This window comes from Chelonoidis abingdonii, chromosome 1 (genome assembly GCF_003597395.2).
Source record: "Chelonoidis abingdonii isolate Lonesome George chromosome 1, CheloAbing_2.0, whole genome shotgun sequence".
In the NCBI taxonomy this organism is placed as follows: Eukaryota; Metazoa; Chordata; order Testudines; family Testudinidae; genus Chelonoidis; species Chelonoidis abingdonii.
In genome coordinates, this window is record NC_133769.1 from 365,718,293 (window position 1) to 365,724,003 (window position 5,711).

The following is a 5,711-nucleotide window of genomic DNA, read 5'->3' on the forward strand; positions in this document are numbered from 1 at the left end:
CATGTGCTTGGATAACTGCACTGTTAATACCAATACCTGTCATCTTCCAGACCTCTCAGTTAACATTTGGTGAAACAACCACAGTTTACCATTGCTTTTGTGATCACTTGGCAGTTGTGCAAGCAGCATGTTCAGATTTCAGTGCCTCTTTACAAACTTTCTTGGGGTTTTCCATTGCCATGACTGTTTCAGTAGTGCCATTTATGCTTGTCACTCTATCATATGTTCACATCATTATTTCCATATTAAAAATCAACTCTAAAGTAGGTCGCAGGAAGGCATTTTCTACTTGCACTTCCCATTTGATCATGGTTGGCACTTACTATTCATCCATTGCCGTGGCATATATTTCCTACAGAACAGACATGCCTATTGATATCCATGTAATGAGCAATGTTGTTTTTGCTATTTTAACTCCTTTGTTAAATCCACTCATTTATGCTTTGCGAAACAAGGAAGTAAAACATGCAGTAAAAAAGATTGTTTTTCTGAAGATCTTTCCTCCTTCTAAAAACTGTAATCTCACAGGGAAATATTAGCTCCAACACAGAAGTTTTACACAGAACCTATACATCACATCAACCCCCTGTAAAGGGGTTAAGTAGGGCTTGTGGTATTTCATCATCTTTTCAGAACAGAAATAAAAAGTACACTTTGTTAAAAATGTACTTTTTCAAAGCTCATTCAAGATTTTAGGGTCAGTTGAGTTTGAGTTGTGGACATAAAGCTTTGATCCACTCTCTATTTTTATTTTTACTGACTCTCTCATCCATGGTTTAAATACATTCAGCCAGCAGTGTCTGTTGGATCTGTGCATGCACCTTGTAAGCCTTGTACCCATCCTCCCAAGGCCATGAAGGACAGAACAGTCCTCACCATCACTTAGTTCCTTCACTGATACAGACTGGACATTTGTCCATAATATGTGACTCTCCTAAACAGAAAAAGACATTTAGTATGTCTATTGTTCACAGACATAAGTGACTTGCAAGTCACTAGATTTAAAAGCCTAGAAACTGAGACTCTGCCATGAGACTCTGGAGACTGAGGAGTACCCTGAGGAGAGTCAGAGGAAAAAACAGTATTGTTGTTTTGTTTTTGGCACTGCCATGAATAAAATTTATAACTACTAAAAAACAAGATCAACACCAACAAAGCAGTGTTAGGAGAGTTTTTCTATCTCAGATACTGTGAAGAAGCATTGTGGACTCTGTAGATCTATCTCGCTGCCTTGGGTGGTAAGAAGGAACTTAGTGGTGATTGGAGCCAGTCCGACCTTTGTGCCTGACGGGTGCGGGGCATGCAGGGCACATTCACAGCCCTAACAAACACTGCTATCTAAACGTTTCCAGCCTCACATGTCTAGGTGCACATACCTACAGTAGAGTTCATGTTGACAAATGCTCAGAGAAGAAATTCCACTTACTGTACATCTGTGCAACCAGGGATATAGGTGCAGTGAGATATTTTGTCTACTGTTGCTCTTCAAGCATAGAATAGAGTGTTTGAGGGTATGACTGCCCTTTAATGGGAGACAAGGGATGATGGAAGCAGAAGGTCACAAGTGGCTAAGCTCTTAAATGTGAAGCAGTCAAAATGTTATGTGTTAAAGCAGGCCACCCAGAGGATTCAGGGAGTCTGGGGCAAAGCAATTTTGGGGGCCCCTTCCATAAAAAAAGTTGCAATACTATAGAAAACTATATTCTTGTGGGAGCCCCTGCAGGACCCAGGGCCTTGGGCAAATTGCCCCACTTGCCCCCCCTCTGGGCAGCCCTGATCTCCATTAGACCTCACTAACGCCAGCCAGGAGCACCCATGTCTGCCCAGGTGCCCCCGACCAACCAAACCGAGTTGGACAGGAGCACCCATGGGGAGACGACAACGGTTAGGAGTTGTATTGCACCATCTGCAAGGCAAGGCAAGGCAAGGCAAGGGGATGATGCTGTGTAGCACTGCAGTACCGCATCTGCCAGAAGCACCCAGGAGACATACGGTGACAGTGAGCTGAGCAGGCTCCATGCTTGCCATGATATGTCATCTTCATGGGTAACCCAGGAGAAAAGGCAAGAAACTATTTTTTGCCATTGCTTTAACGGAGAAAGGAAGGGAGGGGGGCCGATGACATGTATCCAGAACCACCCGCAATAATGTTTTTGCCCCATCAGGCATTGGGAGCTCAACCCAGAATTCCAATGGGCAGCGAAGACTGCGAGAACTGTGGGATAGCTACCACAGTGCAACACTCCAAAAGTCAACACTAGCCTTGGTACTGTGGATGTGCACCACTGACTTAATGCGCTGAGTGGGGACACACACAATCGACTATATCAAATCGATTTCTAAAAAATCGACCTAATTTTGTAGTGTAGACGTACCCGACTTGGTGGGAAGCATCTGAGACAATGTCTCTCATTGCAGGTACTTAGCCTATGTCTCAAAGTAGCAGGTGGGGAGGGGCAGAGGCCTCTCACATACCATTTTACAGGGTATTTTCAGTATCACCTCTGATGCAGGCTCCCTGTCCTGTTGCAGCATTATTCAGGCTCTGCTGTGGTACAGGAAGCAGAAGCTGATGGAGGAAGAGACTGTTCTTTGGCAACTGTGGGTCCCTTGTTCTGCTCTCCTCTCTCAAAGAGCAGGGAGAGAGCAGAGGACTCTTCAGTTGGCAGCTGCTCAACAATGGCTGAGGATCTGATGGAATAAGGCCACCCCACTAAGGGGTGTCATGTTTGATGCTGCTCCTGAGTGCTCTGCTCCTTCTCAGCTCAAGTTGGAGTGAGAGAATGCTATCCTGGGGAGCTGGAATAGGAAAGGGGAAATGAGGTACATTGAAGGAGCTGTGGGGGAGGCAAGGCCAGATAAGGGATGGTTTTGTGGAGTGGGTGAAGCAGGGAGTATGGTATTGCAAGGAAGGGTGGCATGGAGCAGCAGGGCATGTTGAGTGGGATATTTTTTTTGCGGGGGGGGGAGAATTAAGATAAGGGGTTCCACTCTAAAACCTCCTTCCACAGGTCCCACTCTGTACTATCTACCTAGTGACTCAGGACTTGGTGCTTTTGCTGTTGGTTCTTCTACTGTTCTTCAGCCCAGGTAAGGGGAAGCAAGTACAGTGTAATTTATTCTGGAACAGGGAGTGAAGTGGGGGAGGGCTTCTGAGAGGGGAGGAGATAGGGGCCGAGCAGGGAGGTGAAGGTGTAATCTGCCAAAGAGGAGTATATGGGAAAGCAAAGCAAAGATGGGAAGACCATGGTCCTGTTGTGGGAGATTAGATTGTGTCTTAGGAGGAGGCCCGGAAGAGGAAACTGGGGATGGAATAGTGGGGGTACAGGAATGTCTCCTCGTTAGTCACTTGGAGCAGGATGCCCAGGACACTAGGAGGATGGTTGGGTCAGCATCTGTGCATCCAGGCACTCAGCCTCTGACCCAGGTTTTGAGAAGGAACTGTGTAACTGACCTCCTGGTGGGGAACAATCACACCGCTGACTTCTCAGGGACAGAGAAAGGAGTAGCAGAGTGTCCAGGCCCAATCCAGACCCCAGTTTGTCAGGATGCTATTTCTGATAAATTTTTGGAACATAACTGTGTCTCTTTAAATCAAGATGCAGCTCCAATGCCTGCAATAACAGAGGAGTTGGGACCAGGAAATTGCCAGGTGGTAGTCTGCCTGAATACAGATGACCCAACTCACAGAGGGAGCGGTGCTTTCCCTCAGGCTGGTGAGAGACTGGGGAGCAGTTATGGAAAAGCTGCTGGGAAAAGGTGCATCTGATCAAAGGGTAAAAACATTTAGCCCAGAGAGCACAGATCACAGCCCTCTATGGGGGAGGGAAGAACTCAGTGCTGGAAGGGAGAAACACAGGGTAACCCCCAAAAGGGAGCTGGATTTTCTGTATATATCTAGTCCTGGGGCTGGGAGACCGCTCCCCAAAGGGTCAGCCAATGTACAGGATCCCCCCAAACCCTTATCTTGCCAGATCCTGAGATATCAAAATGCCAGAAACATGATTAAATTAAGAGCCCACACAAAACAGAACATTGGAGGAAAAGAAAAGCCAGTGACTGATTACATGGGAAAGAGTCAAAGAACACCATCAGTAATGAACAAACTAACCTCAGATCAGACTACCTGAACAGATGGCATCGTCCATTCGTGATTAAAAAAAAAAGTTGCTATTAATGTTAAGTTTTGAGGATAAGAATTTTGACACCAATGTTAAACCATATGGTAATGCTAGTTCTCAGTTAATACATGTAAACAGATTCAAAGGTTATCACAGCAGAGAAACCATAACAAACCTGGTTAGCCATGTGTGAAAGGGGAAACTGAAGCAGACTGCCTCATGGCCTTAATTGCTGGATGCCAAGAGAACTATAACACAAACTGCCTTCAAGCTAGTCAGTGATTAACCCTCTTGCAGTAAACTAAGGGTGGAGGTGTGATGTTCTGTACCTCATGGGAATACCCTGCATCCCCCTTGTTCATCCTTGATTGGGTGGTATCTAATACAAAGTTTGTCATGTTAGGTGTCTTCGGAGGCTCATAATGCACTGAGCATTGTCATAGTGATGTTCTAGTAATTGTTATAGGTTATAGTTTCATATATATAGTGATGAGGCTGAAAATGTATCTTCATGGCTTAAAATAAGCCCAGGCAAAAATTCTCCAAGAGCACAGAGGCAGTTCACACTTCATCAGGGCATGTATGGGACAAACCCAGCCCAGCCTCACAGGAACAAAGGACACTGCCCTAGGTAGCAACAAAAGCATCTGTTGGACTCTCAAGTGAGTCATGTACCTTTCTTTGGTCACTTTGGGACTGCGATGAGGTAATGCTCACCTGACTCTGAAGGTGGGGGAGGGAGCCAAGAGAGAAGAAAGAACATGATAAAAGGGAGAGACGTTTGCCATGCTCTTCCTCTTTCTTCTGCCTGCATTTGCAGACATCACCACCAAGCAACTGAAGCACTGATCAAAGGGGAGAGCCTGGCTGAAGGCCAACCAGCCAGCCTGTGGTGAGAAGCATCTAAGTTTGTAAGGGCACTGAAAGTGTTAAGATCAGCTTAGAATGCGTTTTGCTTTTATTTCATTTGACCAAATCTGACTTCTTATGCTTTGACTTATAATCACTTAAAATTCATCTTTGTAGTTAATAAATCTGTTTGTGTATTCTACCTGAAGCAGTGTGTTTGGTTTGAAGCATGTCAGAGACTCCCCTTGGGATAACAAGCCTGGTACATATCAATTTCTTTGTTAAACTGATGAACGTATATAAGCTTGCAGCGTCCAGCGGGCATAACTGGACACTGCAAGACGGAGGTTCCTAGGGTTGTGTCTAGGACCAGAGATATTGGCTAATGTCATTCGGTTGCACAATCCAAGGAGCACCTTACACACTAGAGGCTATATGTGAACAGCCCAGGAGTGGGAGTTCTCACAGCAAAGCAGGATAAGGCTGGCTCACAGAGTCAAGGATTGGAGTGACCTAGCAGATCACTAGTCCAGATAACACCAGAGGGGAACATCATAGAGGCCTTAAACTGTTTCATGTAATGGAAAAAGTTTGGAATTACACAGTTGGATTGAACAATCGCCCATTGAAGCCAATCCCAATGGGAGTAGGACTGAATCAAATATAAAATAACAGTTACAATGGCACATCCTGATGAAGGTTTATCAAGGTGTACACTCTGTTTTTCAAATACCTGGCTTT

At 45.3% G+C, this 5,711-nt stretch overlaps 1 pseudogene; it reads left to right on the forward strand.

Moving 5' to 3' along the window:
* The window catches only part of LOC116820526 (olfactory receptor 2AT4-like), a 25,199-nt pseudogene extending 24,660 nt beyond the window's left edge, over positions 1-539 (forward strand).
* Positions 540-5,711: the final 5,172 nt, after the last annotated feature.